The 18,549-nt window shown below is 36.4% G+C and overlaps 1 pseudogene; it reads left to right on the forward strand.

The window, feature by feature from the left end:
- Nucleotides 1–16,932: 16,932 nt before the first annotated feature.
- On the forward strand, nt 16,933–17,388 carry LOC147994764 (nucleoside diphosphate kinase B pseudogene; annotated as a pseudogene).
- Nucleotides 17,389–18,549: the final 1,161 nt, after the last annotated feature.

Raw genomic sequence — 18,549 nt, forward strand, 5'->3', positions numbered from 1 at the left:
CCTTAGCTCAACCAGGAACCAAGCTGCCTTTCATGATACCACAGAGCAGAAGCACATGGCCTGGAGAAATTTCAAGTAGTAAGAATTGCACAGCAGGGGAAAAAAGTTGTGTTGAGGCATATCTTCCCAATATAGACTTGCAGTTTTTAAATATACAACCATTTTCCTTGCATGGGCTTATTATTGTTGGAGATTTACCACAATAAAATGGAGCTTTTTCTCCTTTTTGAGTTCGGGGAACCCCACAGAAGAGGGGAAGCAGAAATGATGGGGCCCAGACTGGTTGAAAACACTGGAAGGAACATTGCCTGGGGAATGAATGTGTTGTAAGACCCCATAGTGGCCTTACCTCAGGAGCGCAACCCACAGAGCACAGATTGACAAAGTGACCACTGTAGTAGCCTGAGGTTTTTTAATCCATGTGGGGTTGCTCATCTGTGCAGGGAGAGGCAACCCTGAGCCCAAAAACACACAACTTTTATTCATTACAGAGGGCAGACTTCAGCAACAGGGTTAGCTGGCCCATTCTCATTGGTGGTACACAGGACAAAGGATCTGGTCAGGTATTGACTGGCTTGCTCAAGAGGCTGTTCTTGGCTCAATTAGTCACTTTGCTCATCCAGCCCCGCACTTGACCTTGGAGAATCACTGGGAAAGGGCTAAGTTGGCAAGTCCTTTAGAGAAGGTGGAGGGATGACTGTGTCCTCGGGGCAGAGTCAGGATGACATCCTGTGGTTGTTCTCTGGATTCACCACAGGGAGGAGTGGGGGGGGGGGTGTCTTTCTGAGAACAGTTGTTTTTGTTTTGGCTATTTTCCGTTAAGCCTGGTCACTCTGACCACCAAGACCTTGCTCCTGTATTCACAGAACTTTGTTCTTACAGCTTTGTTTCTTGCATCTATGAAACATTGCTTCAAATGAAGAAGACTCCTGAAATCAGGAGTGGGCATTTCTCTGGCCCTTTTTAAAAATTTTTTTACAATTTAAGTGATATACCCCTTCCTGGTTACCCCTCCAAATCTCCCCTCTATCCCCTGCTTCTATGAGGGTGTTCTTTTGCCCATCTATTCCTGCCTAGCCTCTATTATCCTAGCATCACACCATGCGGGAGAATCAAGCCTCCATAGGACCAAGGGCCTCCCCTCATTGATCCCAAATAAGGCAATCCTCTGCTACATATTCAGATGAAGCCATGGCGTTCACAGACTCTACGCATTCTGGCTCTTTTGACTGATCTTGGAAACCCTTTCCTTCTAGTGAATTACTGTGCTCAGCCTTGATATGAGTTTTTATGTCTGCTCTGATTGTGTCTTGTTGGTCAGGTTAGGGTGATGTCCCTGAAAGGCCTTTTGTTGTTGTTGTTGTTGTTGTTGTTGTTGTTGTTGTTGTTTTAGTGGGGGGATTTGAGACAGGGGGCGGGAATGAATTTAGGTAAGTGGAGTAGTAGGAATGGTATGAAAAACTAAACTTTAATGTATGGCCCCATGCAGCTGGTGGACCAATGTAAATACGTACTCCTTGAGCAGCAGTTCTTTGAGGATTGAGTGACATGCACTCTTCTGATGCTACATAGCAAAGAAGCAGATGAGATACACAAAGCTTGGTGTAGAGTCCAGGTGTCACTTAATGGAAGATAACTTTGGGTACTCTCCAGAGTAATGGTGGACAATGACCAAACTTAAAATGAAGAGCAGAATACTCTCATGAAGTGTTAGTAGGCAGTGGCTAGTTAGACCATTGTGCTGAACTGTGTGGTTGTAACAATTTTATAATGTTTATTAAACAGACAGATTGTCTGACTAGCATTTTACTATCCAACTGATTGATAAGACCCATTGGGATTAATTCTGCAAAGATGGACAGGTGGTATTTCTGTTGTTTTGTTTTGTTTTGTTTTGTTGTTTTGTTTGTAGCAAACCATAAGGTCTTGTTGGCAAATCAGAATGTCATGGCAAAATCCAGGACCAGAGGTATAGCTCAGATCTTATATTCTGACCAGCAATCAGATTTCTGTAAATTCATTATTTTTTAGTTCCTCATTTTACATACTGCAAGAAAAATCCACATCCATCATCTTTAAACCTGGTGCTAGCTTTTTAACAGGAATGTTAAAGACTCTCTACCTCTCTGAAGATGAAGATGTGGCTCACTTTATAGGATACTATTTTTCTTCCTCAGGGATAATGTACTTCTCCCAACATTAATACAGCTCATAGAATTTTCTATTCAATTGCTAGATAAACTATAATAAGACTAAATTATTGTGTTGATAAGTCAGCCGCCGACTTTGGTTGTAGTCTTTGCGTCTGACATGTCTACATACTAAACATACAGGTGAACATGAAACAACACTCACAATGTGCACTTCCTGAAAAGCACTGCCTTCTTACCTGAATCCACAAGCTAACTCCAGTCAGGGTGATTGCATATGACTTCATGCATAGCATGATGTGGTCCTGGTGAGGACAGAGTGATGTGTTCTTATACCTGGGACAGGTTCTAGGGTGAGCCTCCAATAGTGTAGCTGCTATAAGGCATAAGGCTTGTTTGTGTAATAATGTATACATTTTCACATTCCTCAGAGGAAGGTCCTCTTTGTAAAGGTTAATGACTCCATGATAATGTGAGACAGCAGGAGTCCAGGAGGCAAAGGTATATATGTCCATGTCTCAACAAAATGGTAAAAGCTGGGACCTTCAGGATGGTCCTTAATGCTGTGGAAATTAACTCTAAAAACATGAGTTTGAAAACATACAATTTCTTAACTATGCTAACTATAAGGATGCAATATGAATTATGAGGGGCTGCATGAATCTAAAAGAACAAAGTGGTTGTATTAATGAGCCAGCTTGTCAGGAAGGTACAAAGGCAGGCAGAGAAGGTCAGCCTGGGACACTGCAAGGTTAGGCCCAGGTGTGATAGACATGGTAATTTCAGAACAGAACCCAGCTACCCTAGCATCTGTGTGTAACAGAGGCAGGCAGATCTCTGAATTCTTTTGCAATGTTAAAAGAAAATGTGTGCTTGCTGTTTTCTGAGAGCCAAAGGATTGGAGTCACCAGATGCTGATTCATAGGATAAACAAAAGGGAACCTGGAATAACTAACTAAGATTTAAACAAACAAACATACAAAACAAAAACAAAAGCAAACAAACAAAACAAAACAAAACAAAAACGAGCTTTAGATCTCCATGAGATGAACTAGCAGGAAGCCATAGCAGTTCTTTAGGATTTTCTCTAGTGAGAACCGAGCTGTCTACAGATATCTGAAGAGCAAAAACAGCTCTTCAAGAATTTCTTCTTAACAGGATGTTTGACTTGATCAGAAGAGAAAATAATTTTTTATAGCAGCTTTTCTGACTTTGGTCAGAAAACCCATGAGCTATCCACGTAGTTTTTAGAATTTTTACTAGCAGAGAGAGCTGTTACAGCTGGAGAGTTTTTAGAATAGCAAGAAAAAGCAGAGAAGAACACACACACACACACACACATACACACACACACTGAGGAAGGGGTGAGGGAGAGAGAGAGAGAGAGAGAGAGAGAGAGAGAGAGAGAGAGAGAAAGAGAGAGAGAGAGTCTGGAAAGCCATCTAAGCAAAGCAGAACCAAGGTCGCCATCTTGGACCCACGATTTGACTTCAAGTTCTTTCTCTTTGCTGTTCCCAAACACCCCTTTTCTCAGAACCTCTCTCCAAGCCGAAGCTAGTCTTTGGCACCTTCATTTTGTATCTATAATTTAATTGAAGTTACAGCGATAAGTCAATGCCCTTAATCTTTCCTTTGAGTCATCTTGAATTGCAGGGACATAGAAACATGAATGGACAAACCAACTCTAGATGAGGAAAATTATCAAAAACAGCAAGATGCACCCTTAATAATTAACATATTAACTTACATTCTGTATGGCCAGAAGGAAATGATGAGCCAGTTATTAGGGAGGCTGCAGCTGGACCAGCACTCTTCAATGATGGTCACCTCTGTCTGATTTTTAAATGTAATCCTCATGTCAGTACCTAAATGAATACCCTGAGGTCACTGCCTTCTTTATTGTTATTCTTCCAAATGTGGCCTTATTAAATAGACTGCCTTCCTCTGATTTTCATCACTACTTACCTTGATAATTTACTTATTGGGATGGGTTGGTGAGCCTAACTTGTTGCTTTGCTTAAATACTGATTTAGGCTAAATTCTTCAGTAATACCTTCTATTATAAGAGGAAGAACATGGTGTTAGAGGATCTCAAATCTGACATAGGAAATGTATTAGATGAAAAATTTTAATTAAATAATATAGATTTTGAATCACATAGAATCAAATATAAGTTTTCAAAATGGGATTAAAATTAATATGTATATTCTGAGATACTAGAGGAAAAAACAAAAAACATTTTATGATACATGGTTTCATTCGAAGTATGTTTTCAAGCAATTTTTACCTTTCATAGAAATAGCCTTCAAAATATTCTAAGAAGTTACAACTATGTTATGTGTGTTTTTGAGAGATTCTTATTTAGAATATTATATGTTTACTGATAAATTAGGGACGTTTCATAGTCCTTATAATAAAAGAATGTAAGAAGAGACGTTCAATTTACATCTCACTCATTGCCTCCCATCCCCTCTCCAATTTATCCAAAATTGTTTTTTCTATTCCTCCTCCCCTTTTCCTCTGAGCAAGTGATGCCACCCCATGGTGATCCCCCAACCCTGACACAGTCTCTGCGAGGCTAGTTGCTTCCTCTCCCACTGAGGCCAGACAAGGCAACATATGCGTTAGAAAACATATCCCAAGTACAGGTAACAGCTTTTGGGATAGCCTGTGCTCTAGTTGTTCAGTACCCACATGAAGCCTCATATATATGTGTGTAGAGCCCTAGGTCCAGCCCATGTATGTTCTTCAGATGGTGGGTCCATCTCTGAGAGCCCCATGGGTCCATGTTAGTTGATTCTGGCCTTTCTGTGGAGTTCTTACCTCCGTAGTGGGCTGTAATCTTTCCTCTGGAAGAACAGACACTTAAAAAAGTTCAAGAATACTTTTAAGGAATGGCAGACAAGGCAAGGTGTGAATCTCTGAGGATAAAGATGGAGAAAAGGAAGTAAAAACAATGCAACAAAAATGTCTTTTGTAAGCAGCCACAAGGTGAAAGTGAATGAAAGAGGAATCGCTCCGTAGGAAATGTTTCAGAAAGTCTAGCTTGTGTGGCAAAGTATGCCAAAGCTGTGGAAGAAAGAAAAGTCAAGAGAAGAAAGAAAGTTATGCTTTTCTCAGTAATCGGAAAACTGGGCAAGCTTAACTCAGCCATAGGCTGAAGCTCCACAAGTGACGTCAGAAAGGGCAGGGATCTGGTAAGGAATAGGTCATCATTCTATTAAGGGATTATTCCTCCTATACTTCAGTATGGGTCCAGGTGAACCCTTTCTAGGAAGTAAGCTCTTAGTCAGCAATGGCCTGTCTGTACCAATGTGTTTTGGTTAGTAAAAGATTTCTATAAAGGGCCTCCCCACAGATCTCTGGCCTTTAACCTTTAATGCTGCTGGGATATTTTTTTGTTCTGGGTAGCTCACTTTAAAATCATTTCTAAATGGTTTGAAATTGAGAAATGAAATTCACCATTTTGCCCATTTCACCCTCAGAATCTAGAGATCTAATTCTAACAATGTTCACAGAAAGTAATTAGTGTCTAGACATCAGTTTTAGTCCCAGCCTCACAAACAGTCTCCAACTGGAAGTGTTCAGCTAAGAACAGATAAGAAATCAAATTTCCCTCTGGCCTTCATGGAACTGACTTCCCTCAGTTCTATGAAAGCGAGAGATAAAACAAACCTCATCTTTTTCCCTGAGTGGCTTCTGATCATGATATTCTATCACAGTAACAGAAACCTAGATAAGGTACTATGTTAATATCCCAAGGTTATCCAAGAGTTCTTAAAACAAGAAAATATTAAATTTAATTCTAAGATAAAGAATAATTCTTTTTCCAAAGTTAACTCTTTGAGGAAGTTTCTTTTTCAGTTGGGATTCTATCCTATATTGACACCCATAACTGATATTGTAAGGTATTTTCACTTTGATAAGAGATTGAGGAATAAAGAACCAACTTAGTATCTATTCTCACTGTACTTTTTGAATGGAAATAATAATGACATAGTAGAAAAATATAATGATGTCATGAGTATACTATGCCAGAAACAGAAATGGACAGAGTGATGTTTTTAAATAATTCCAGAGTTTGTTGACTAGTGATAAATTCACAAGATATATTGATTTCATTGGCTACAATTTACAAAGTAGTCAAATTTCACTTGATATCTTGACAATTATTCTCTTTTACTACAAACTCGGTTAGTAACTTATTAATTTTCATTCCATATACACATATATGCATATATGAAATGGGAGTTAATATTATATATATATGATATGTTTATGCATGTTTTGCACTAATATAAAATACGTTTCTATTATGTATATTACACATATATAAAAATATATATTTATATGTACAGTACATGTTTATTTATGTTTATATTTGCAGAAATGTCCACTGAAGATTAAAAGGTTCATAGAGTTCTTTGAGGCACAGAGTTAATGCAGGTATAAAGAGAGTCATCATGTATATTTTGATATTAAGGAACTTTCTTTGTTAGCAACTGGTGTTTGAAGTCAGTTTGAGCTAAAGGATTCCAGAACCAGTGAGACTGAGATGAAGCATGGACGGAAGTACAGATAGATGGGTGAACTTATGAAAGGATAGAAATTAACTCACATTGACAACATAAAGCTATCGGGGTCAGTGCTTGGGGGGAACTCCTGAATATAGGATGAAGTAATCTGCTGCCTATATTGGTCATGTGATAGGCTGGTGGGGATGTAGTCATACATGTGTTCAAGCCAGGGGGTCCTTCATTACTTTCTGGCTTTTTTCTTCCATATGCTCTTATGCCTGGATTCTATGGTAGGATTTAGTATGCCTCTGTGCCCACTTATTCCAGTCTAAACTGCTCTTATCAATAACACAGGAGTAAGTTGTTCCTCTGTTTTACAGTTGGTGCTATTCAGGAGATGGCTTCTACCTGCACAATAATCTGAAGAATTATTATATCTCTGAATTTGCTGTTAACATGGAGCTGAAATACTACTTGTTAAATGGAGTCACCAGCCAGAAAAGCCACTGTTTTGTATAGTCTAGTTCAGTTAAAGCAGTGAACAGTCTGATTGTCACATGCAAAAATACGTAAATTGCTGTAAAAGAGCTAAAAGTGCTGGATCCCAGACTTGAAAACAATTCTGGAGGGAGGGCCATTGACCCTTCCTTAGGGTCTCAGCTACACACCCTTTCCCATCTCAAAATCAGTAAGTGTAACAAGTATTCAGAAGTCCACACATAGAGCTGATGGGGAAAGGACATATGCAAGGTTTGCCAACTAGACTCTTGTTTTTCAAGCCTAGGAGATCTTTACCTCCCACATCCCCATATTTCTCAGCCTGGATTTAAATAAAAACTACTTTTGTAACACACAACAGAGACACTGGAAGGGAAAAGGGACTCTTATCACAGTTAAATATACATATGTTCTAGTCTTTCTCTCAGGGCCAAATCTTTAAGACAGTCACAGATCTGATGGGGAGAATATTTAATAAACCTCCAATTACTAACCAAAGCTCTTCTCAAACTCTGAATGAATACTTTTCTTCACTTCAAATGCTGTTGTTGAAGAGTCTTGTTTGATTTTTCTTTGTTTTGTTTGTCTCTTTGTGGCATAGTATAATAATGTAACCCTGGCTAGACTGAAGCTTTTTGCAATATTGACACAGCCTTCAGAGAACTGGATTACAGGTTTGGAACATAATGCGTGGCTAGTTTCCAGGGTTTTAGTTTGGCTTTTCCTTATTTCTTTGCTATACAGGGAAACTTTCTATCAAATTCATGAATCTAAATGTTGGTAACAATTTCAACTATTCATTAATTTGTTATTATTTCTAATGGTCTATGTTGATATGATCACATTAGGTAGCTAGTTATACATTAATAGGTTTGAATACTACATGCATTTTATATGAAATGTGTTTATGTGATATGACATTTATGTAATACATTATATCATCTCTGTATTATTACTTTGGGTGAGATAATAACAATGGGATCTGATTTGAAATAACCCTATGTATAGATATGACGTTTTTACTCCAAGAAAGATTGTAGTATTATCTACTAGTCGGGGGTTTCTGATAAAGTACAATGACCAGCATTATTGGCTTCTATAATTGGCCACAGAAATTGACTTATCAATTGCCTGGATAAGAAAGCATCCATAATGAAAACTGTCAGTTTCAGAAACTATAAGCTATAAAATAAAGCTGTCCCAAATGTGTAGATCAGCACAATGGAATCTATGGTCATTGCCCAATCTCACTTATAAGTATCTTTTCCTCCCCTGGCACTTATATAGCAGAGGTCTAACTGGTGAGGCCTCAGTGAGAGAGGATGTACTTAATCCTCCAGAGACTTGAAACCCCAGGGAAAGGGAAGGTCTTGTGGAGGGATCACCTTCTAGGCGGCAGGGAGGAGAAAGAATGAGATGAAGAACTGTGGGTGGGTTATCAGAGAGAAGGAGAAATTACTGAAATGTAAATGGCAATAATAATAATAAATATTAATAACTTAATATTAATATTAATAATAGATTTTTCCTAAGCAATGCCTCTTAGGCCATTGCCCATGCTTGCCTCTGAGAGGGATTCTTATCATTCTGTAATAAACTACCTTCAACAGTATTCTTTGTAGATTTTTTGGGAAATTTTCTATAAGGATTACAAAAACTAGGGAGCTGTGAGAAAAAAACATAAAATATATTAGCATCCATTTAGTAAGTAATTATGTAAACAGTCAGTCACCTGCATTGCTTTTCAGGATACATCAAATAAATCGCAGAGTCACTGTGTGTACGTATACTTTGCTGTGTTCAACTATCAATTTTCTAAAAGATAAATTAAAAATTTATTTAAATGACCCTTACATTATGATTTTTCTTAATATTCAAGTAATAGTAAGAAAATGTGAGTTATTCAATAGCTAGGTGTAGAAAATAAATTTATATATTTCCAACATTTCAGAAAAGACAGATTTATATATTGTATAAAATTCAATTAGGTCATGTATTTTACAGATTTTTTTCTTTCCTAGTAATTTCTGCTTGGTTTATGGCTACATTTTCTGAATTGAATTGGAGTTGACATAAAATTGATAAACATGTATTAAGCATTCATGATAATTCATCGAATCGTTTACAAGATTGGGTTGCTTGCAGTTCACAGTCTATTAACCCCAAAGAAAATGTGGAGCAGTGTTGAGAAAGCTTTGTAACTTCTCACATAGAAAGTGTAAAACTAGAAGTATTATGCAAATTGCAATGTGTGAACATTGATCAAATTAGTGGTGGCTTAAAGTAAAGTATTTTAGCCAATATCACAGCAGATAATGTCTGTCTGGAGTGAATATAAAATGGAGATGAAAATAGAGTCATACATGAAACAGAAGATATATGTATGTGAGTTCTTTGGAAGAAAACCATTTATAGTGGTACTGAAAGAGGAAAGAAAATATTTTTTTTTGTCATTGTTAAACCAAAAACAAAAAATTAGCCTCACGTTTCTACAAATGATTTTTCATTGTGCTGGAGACTCAATGGGAGAAAACCATCAATGGGAGCAAAAATAGTTTTGATGCGGTTGTTTTGTGAGAAAAAGAAATAATAGTGATAAAAACTAAATGATAATGAATATTTACCAATAATATAATTACAGTTTTGCTGGCCAATTGTCGTATATTTGCTATTGGTATTATACACATAGTATGAGAAAGATGAAAACCTTTATGTGACAAGAATGACTATGAATAGTTATGTAGATGATGTTCATATTTGATGAGAAGCACAAAACAAAGTGGTGAGGATACATTTGCAATAGAAATTGTTTCTTCATGGCCTAACATTGCTGGGCTGGAACAAAAATTTTCACTGTTATATATGCTACTCCCATGAAATCAGTTATTTTGACTTCCATATATAAGTGAGAACATATACTATTTGTCTTTTAAGAATCACTTTACTTTGCTTAAAATATGCTTCCTAAAGTCCATTTATTTGTCCATAAGTGACAACATTTTATTTCGTTTATGGCTTAATGGTATATTCCGTTGGATATATATGTCACATTTCTTTTTTTGCTCATCCATCAGGTATACACATCACTTTTCAATGACATTCTTCTCAGAAATGATAAAAGAAGGTAATCTTGAATTAAAAAAAAAATCACAAGGTGCTCAGTAGTTAAGAGCGTTGGCTGCTCTTCCATATGGTCTGAGGTGAGTCCCCACATGGTGGCTCACAAATATCTGTAAAGGAGTCTGATGTCCTCCACTAACTCTCAGGTGTACATGTAGATGAAATGTTCATATAAATAAATAAAGCTTGAAAACTTCACTGCAAAAGACACATGATCTGCATTTATGGCGACCTAATAATCTTCAGTAAAGCAGCATAGAGGAGCACAGTCTTCTGAACAAATTAACGATATATAAAGGGATTTGCAAAGTAATTAAGTAAAAGTTTACCTGGTAGTATTGGGAAGAATTTTGTGCCAAAAAGGATATAAAAAAGAAAAGCTAAAGTTACCATAAATATTTCAAAAATGTAGATCCTTAAAGCTCCATTTCATCATCCCTTTTGGCAAAAGTTTTCTGATTACAGGCCAACAAATGCTTCATTTTTCTTCACTTCTTGACCTGAGAGGAATTTCTTTTCCATTTTACCTCCATTACTTTATCTTTCCTTTCCTCGATGATAGAGATCAATTTGTAGGAAGATTTCTCAGAAATGTTGCTAATAATCATCCTGTTGGATGTTCTTACTCTTTAAAATCTGAACTCCTTGGCTTTCTGTTGAAATTTTCTCTCTACACTATCTTTATATAATGGATAATTTTCTTTGAAAAGGTATTTATTACTATGTGAAGAATATGTACTGTGTACATATTCATGTATACAAAAAAGATTTTAGTGAGATATTGAAAGGAATTTTTGGTTTTCTTCTACTCTTTATATGCAGCTAGAATACATTTATTTTTAATGTGTATCTTTGTGCTACCAATGCTACTTTTTCCTATTCTAACAATACAGCACTACTCTTACCTTTCTATTGAATGACACTGTATCTTACAATAATAATCCACTGCTTATGTGTGTCTTCAATAAAGTCTTGAAGTAACTGAATAACCATGTCTACCTTTTGTGGGAAATATTGTAAAGGCTTAATTCACAGATTAAAAATAGAGATTTGGAAATTCTTGTGTGAATAAGCCTTTGGTGCTTGGATGATGTCTCATAAGTTCAAAGCACTTAGTGCTCTTCCAAAGGACCCATATTCAACTTCTACACCCATACAATGGCTCACAACTGTCTCTAACACTAGTCACCAGGAAACACATGCATCTTCTGGCCTCCTTGGGCAAGAGGCATGCACATAAAATAATAAAATAAAACGAATATTTTTAAAAGGAGAAGCAGATATAATTTGTCATCTTCTGAATTCTGAGTATGATCATTTTAATGGTGACCCCCAAATTGATAGATCTTTGTGAAAAATTACATATTTAAGTCAATGATGACATAAAAATCTGCCTGTAATGTGAACATCGAAGTAGAAGTTATCTTCTGACTTATAGTTTCTTATCGTTGGTCCTTACAGACTCTAGTTGAATGAATTCTCTGTGACACAGTGGTAGTAACAGACAATGTGACTTACCATGTGAGGTTTTCAGCAGACTACACTGAAGAACAGTTCACAAATAAACTACAAGCTTAGAGATAAATAAATCAACACATACACAGCAGCCAGTTATCTTTTTAATTATAACATAAAGTTATAAGAGATAACCCAAAATCTGAATGCACAATTTCATAAATAGATGTATATTAGGCATGTGTCTGTCTGTGTGTATGAAATAGTAATACACACATTATATATACACATTATGAATATTTCATACATATTCAACAATCATATATTAGAAATGAAAATCATGTAGAAGAATGGAACAGATATCAACTTTTTAAGAACAAGTACAATTAACTTATTAACTTTCCATATGGATTTGAAGTAACCACACTTTCCTGAATGTAACAGCTCTCACATAATATCCAGAACAATACTTAATAAAGGAAAATAATCTATATTTAATGAATTGGTGAATTTATAAAGAATAATAAGAGTCCTAAAATGGAAGATCTATTCATGATGTTTTTGATAATGACTTCTCTTAAAGATCAAAGGGGGTGATCTGTGAAGTGACTAGACTTGGGAATAAAGCTACAGTGTTCTAGAAGGATTTAAGAAATCATTCAGGACAAGCACAGCCACCAAACTGAGAGAGACACTCAGGATAAGAAAGTGCAAAGAGACCAATAACTGCTCATAATGGAAAAATGTGATACAAGTCCAAATAATATAACATTAAGAACCTGGAAATTTCAATCCAGGGTACGAAAACCATTGATAATGACAACTTTAAATGAACTCAAATTCTAAAGTCAGAAGAGAAGATTAGACTCTAGTTATGCTTTTTTTAAAAGCATAACTGTGCTTTAAAAAAATTTCAGTGGAAATTGACTCAAAACAGTGAGGGAAAGATAAATAAAGAAGAGTTTGTAAAAAGATTGTCCGAAACTTTTAGAGGACAAACATGTACCATTATTGTAAACATTTTCAATCTGTGTGTGAAAGCTATGACAGTGTGACTCATAAGGAAGGGAGAAGGTGTCAAGTTTACCTTTGTCTTCTACCTAAATGAATATTTATCATATTTCACTGAAAGAAGTTGTCAGGGCCCCTCCAGAAAAAAATAAAGTAATGAAAACTTGAGGCATCCTAATGCAAGGCCCCCTCAACATATTTCATTTACACTGAGCATCTTGTCATTTGTCACTAGCAATTTAAAGGTGTCTTCTTAATGCAGTGCCACCTATGGGCTTCAGATCCTAGGCTGTACTCCTTGGGCAGGTAACTACCTGTGTACCTCATCTTTCAGACTTTTGAGGTCAGGATAAAAGTTTCCATTGTCATCTCAAGTTGGTGATGAATCTGAATCTTCCACTTTTAAGCATGCTTAAGTTTCTCTTGTAAAAGATGAGTGTGATAACCGTAAAGATTTTCCATGTCACGTAAAAATCATCTTTAAATATTTAAAAAGTCAAAACAATATACATTTAATTTGCTTCAGCTACAATTAATATATGTGTGAACTGTTTTAATACATTAAAATAGAGACAGCAACTTCTTATAAAATCTGTTTATATTCACTTATAATTTAGTATCTAATTATATAATTAGAATTATTATATTTATATTAGAATTTTATAACTATATAATTCTAACTTTAAATGATTTAATTTTCTAAAATATTGTTATTTTAACTCATGTGTGCTTTCATTAGGTTTTCACTGCTCCAACTAAACACCATGACCATCAATCAAGTTGAGGAGGAACGGAATTATTTGGCTTATATTTCCACATAGCTGTTTATCAGCAAAGTAACTGAAACATGGCAGTATCATGATGGGTACTACCTACTGGCTTGATATCCCTGGCTTGCTTAACCTCCTTTCTTATAGAATGAAGGACCCATCCAAGTGAAAGCACCATTCATAACAGCTACATTTTTCCTTATTGATCATCAGTTGAGAAAACGCCTTACAGCCTGACCTCATGGAGACATTTCTCAACTGAGGCTCTTTTATATCTGATGACCTTAGTTCATGTCAAGCTGACACAAAAACAACCAGTAAAATGTGCATATAGGTGGGATGAAATGTTTAGTATATGATGAAATTGCCTACAGATACCAAACTTGTTCAATATCCTGCAGTTGGAATAAAAGCAGGTTGAGAATCACCCAATGTGAGTACTAGAAACTGGTCTTGGGTCGTCCTCAGGACCACTTCATGCTCTTGACCATTGAGGCATCTAATCTGTTTATCAATGCCCTTAACTAATAACTTTATTATAAATGTAAACAAAATGTCTTAACCTAGTTTCTCAATGCCACGTTTGTTTTAGAGGACACAGGAGTCTTTTGTTGGCTCTGGATATTTAATGATAATAAATGTAAACCAGAAGAATTAGAGATCTTAAATAAATAATCCGCTCTAAACACTGTCAAAATATAGCATATATTTGAGAATTTGATTAGGTTGTAGTTGTGCAAATATTTCACAGCTCATATCTAACTTTGGAAATCAGTTAGAGATTAATAATTGACCCCTTCAAATGGATAAATGGCTGGTGATTTTTTTTTAGGGCTTATGAAAATCCTTACCCTATTGACGTTGAGATAATACTCATAGAGGTGTCCCCTACTTGTGCCCTTTATCAGTCCTTGCATGTTATTAGCAATAACACTGTACTTTAGGAAAACCGAATTCTAAACTGACAAAATGGTTTATATGTTGTACACAATCCTCACTTATCACTTTTGCAAAATCCCCTGAGTAAACCCTAATAATATTTAAAATAGGCAACATAGATTTTATGATTAGGGGTTTAGAGAAAGGAACTCATTTTATTCATCTATTTCTTACACACATTTAAAACTGAGTTTATTAAATTTTCCTAGTGATTATTTCTACCTTTTCTTTTATTATATGTTGGAGGAGAATATTATTGTGTTTTTGGAAGTACATGACCAATGAGGAAAAATATTAAGTTGAGTCTTGAGTGCATTTATTATTCTTTACATTCACCTGCACAATAAGAACAGCATATTCTCCTTCTTTAAGTCTGTTAAATTCTGGATGACTTTTTTTCCATTGGCAAGGTCATCCAGAGTTTGCCCCACCTGGTGATCCATCCCATATGCAGCTACCAAACCGAGACAATATTGTGGATGCCAAGAAGTGCATGCTAACAGGAGCCTGATATAGCTGTCTCCTGAGAGACTCTGCCAGAGCCCAATACAGATGCAGATGCTTACAACTAATAATCAGACTGAGCACAGGGACTGCAATGGAGGAGTTAGAGGAAGGACTGAAGGAGCTAAAGGGGTTTGCAACCCCATAGGAAAAACAATATCAGCCAGGATCCTGGGGACTAAACCACCAAACAAAGAATACACATGGAGCTCTAGTTCCATATGTAGCAGAGGATGGCATTGTCTGTCATCAATAGGAGGAGAAGCTCTTGGTCCTGTGAAGGCTCATTTCCCCAATGTAGAGGAATACCAGGATGTTGATGTAGGAGTAGGTGGGTGGGAGTGGGAATATTTTTATAGAAGCATGGGGAGGGGGAAATTGGAGGGTGGGAATGGAGATAATATTTGAAATGTAAATACATAATATATCCAATAAAGAAAAAATACTTGAGGACTTGGTGACTTGAAATAGGAAAAATACAATTTACCTGTGAATAATTAAAAACATATAGTACTCACAATATTTTCTTCATTGAAAAATATGGAATAAGCTGTCTTACATTTATGGATAGTATATGATAGAGGTGCTGTGCAAGCAACTAATAAGTACTGACATAAGTTTGTGGTTTATTTATAATTTAAAATGGAGTCATTAATACAAATCTTCATTTCACAATGGATTATGAATTTCTGTGGTTGAATTTGGGTCATTTTCGCCTTTCACTAATGAAGTTTGTCTGATTAAATCCCGTGCTCTTTTGTCTTTTTGAAAGCATGGGGAGGCAGAGGCAGCTCTATTCTCTTAACTCTCTGAACTGTGTTTGATACAGTCTATCACATGGCCCTAAGCTGCTATTGAGAGCTGCTAATAGGCCTAATAGCTCCATTGTAATTGTCCCTTTTTTTCTACTGCTTTACTAGGAGGCTATTATCTCGGTCTCCAAGCGATCTCAGAGATGGCTGTTTAAACAACGGAATTCTGTCAAAATAGGCTTTTACTGACAATTTTTCCTTTCAATAATTGTAGCTGCTGCCTTCACGAACTCAACTTACTTTTCTGCTATTAGGTGTTTAATAGTTCCCAGGGGCCTCTCAGAGTTGCTGTGAAGAATTTAGTATAGTGTGTTTCTGCCTTTAGTACCTTGGCTTTTGTTATTGTTTATCCAAGGGTGTCATGATGTATATTAATTACACTCGGTTTCATATATACCATTTTAAATATATCATATGAGCCATCCTATTTCAAAATGGAAACTATATCACCAAAAGCCTTCACATAAGAGATGATTCTGACTTCATACAATTTGGTATACTTTTCTGACCTCCATTCTCCACTCCGAGATGCTTGCAAAGGCATTTTATCACTATGTTTTTACTTTTTATATATTCATTATTAAGGAGACTATGTCATAAATAGAAGTGTGCTGATAATGTGAGATAATATATTTTGGGTAATGGACAGATGCCAAAATTAAACAATTAAGATGTTCACAATTAGTGGTAACAATTTATACTAAGTACTGAAATAAATGGTGCACATTTATTGAAAATTGAACCAATAGATTCACAAACCAATACTTCAATATTTTCCGATGCTATATTACTGTAATATTTTCTATACGTTTGCTACTGAAATTAATGGTGTACACTTGATTCATCAAGTTTGTACTTATAAACATGAAGAGAGACAAGATACAATAGTATTTGATTGAGTAGGTAAAGGGGTAAAAAGGCAGGGATACTTAGTATTGTAAGGGTGTTCAGTTACCTTACCACACTGGCCATGATTAAGGAAGAAAATACTTAAGATTGGATACCTTGTATTGTTATTTATTTTGATTGCAAATATGATATATTTCTTGTATATGTCTTTAATCATTTTCCAATAGATAATGTTAAGAGTGAAAATTAAGTCTCTTTGCTTCCATTAGTCATCGCAGACACCAGTCGACCTGCAGGCTTTCAGACCATGGCCAACCTCAAGTGTTCCTCCATTTCTCTCAAGCCAGAATGTATACTGAGGGGACTGACAGGCTAGATCACCAACTTTGGAGCAGAAGCGGTTCTGCCTGACAAAACCTGAAGCAGCACTACATTCTCCTGAAAAACCATCCTTTCCTCCAGGGGCTAAAGTACATGAACTCAGGTCAAGGCTCTTGGTGGCCATGGTTGGAAGGGCTCAATCTAGTGAAAACAAGACGAGCAGATGCTGGGAGACACCAAACGAGCTGAATCTAAACCAGGCACCATTTGTGGGGATTTTTGCATTCAAGTTGTCGGGAACCTCTTTCGTGGTGGTGATGCAGTGGAGAAAACTGAGGAAGAGATTGGTCTATGGTTTAAGCCCGGAGAACTGATTGATTCTAAGTCTTGTGCCCATGAATGGTGTGTGAGCCTCCTGTGTCCTTTTTCTAGAATGTTCTGACCTGATTTCTGTCTCAGAGACTCCTTGCATTTTGTTACTTCTGCAGATATCCTCGCCACAACAAAAGAGGGCTAGGATACAAGCTGACTGACAGTTGATAATGAATGCAAAGATTCCAGGCCATTCCCTGTTCTCCATGAAGTGCCAAGAACTCTCCCTGTAGATCCATTATTATATGAGCAAAACAAGTTCTATATCACTTAGATCCTTCATAAACACTATTGTTTTTTATGTTATATGCAGACTCTCTATTTTTAAATTTTATTTTTCTTGGCTATTTTATGTATTTACCTATCAAATATTATTCCCTTTCCCCTCTCTGCCATACTTCCTCCCCCATCTCCCTGCTTCTATGAGGATGCTCCCACTCCCACCTACCCACTCCTACCTCAACACCTTGTCATTACCTTATATGAGGGAAATGAGTCTTCACAGGACCAAGGGTTTTTCCTCCTATTGATGCTGGTCAATGCCATTCTCTGCTACATATGTGACTGGAGTCATGTATACACTTTAGCTGGTGGTTTAGTCCCTGGGAGCTCTGCAGCATTTGTTTGGTTGGTTGATACTGTTGTTCTTCCTATGGGGTTGCAAACCCCTTCAGCTCCTTCAATCTTTTCTCTAACTCCTCCATTAGGGTCTCCTTGTTCAGTGCAATGATTAGCTGCAACCATCCTCCTGCCCAACTATCTGCACAGACAAGGTTTTTGTGACAAGCAGTTTTAAACACATAAGATAAACGGTGCGACTGGTTTCAAGAATTTCATATGGCTCAGTACCTCCAACATTCTTCTCAATAGTCACATTAGAGACAGAGATGAGAAACAGGGTGTTTTCAATGAAACTTCATTGAAATTGATAGTGCATACTGTTATAATGTTTTGATTCTTTAAAAATATCATTCTGCCTTATCTTGTTATCTTGTGTAGGGATTGTAATTTTATTACAAATCAGATTTTAAGTAACTGAGAATATGATGGACCCCCACCTCCATTTCCACAGGAGCTGGACTTAGTTAAATACCAGTGTTCATACTTTAACCAGAAAACTGTGCAACTCTGTCAGTAATACATTTAAGCACAATTTGAATATCACAAACCCTTTGTCTTGTGTTTGCTCACATCAGGTGGAAAATGAATTAGCCTGCATTTATATTCCACA

This window comes from Rattus norvegicus, chromosome 4 (genome assembly GCF_021556685.1).
Source record: "Rattus norvegicus strain SHRSP/BbbUtx chromosome 4, alternate assembly SHRSP_T2T, whole genome shotgun sequence".
NCBI lineage: Eukaryota > Metazoa > Chordata > Mammalia > Rodentia > Muridae > Rattus > Rattus norvegicus.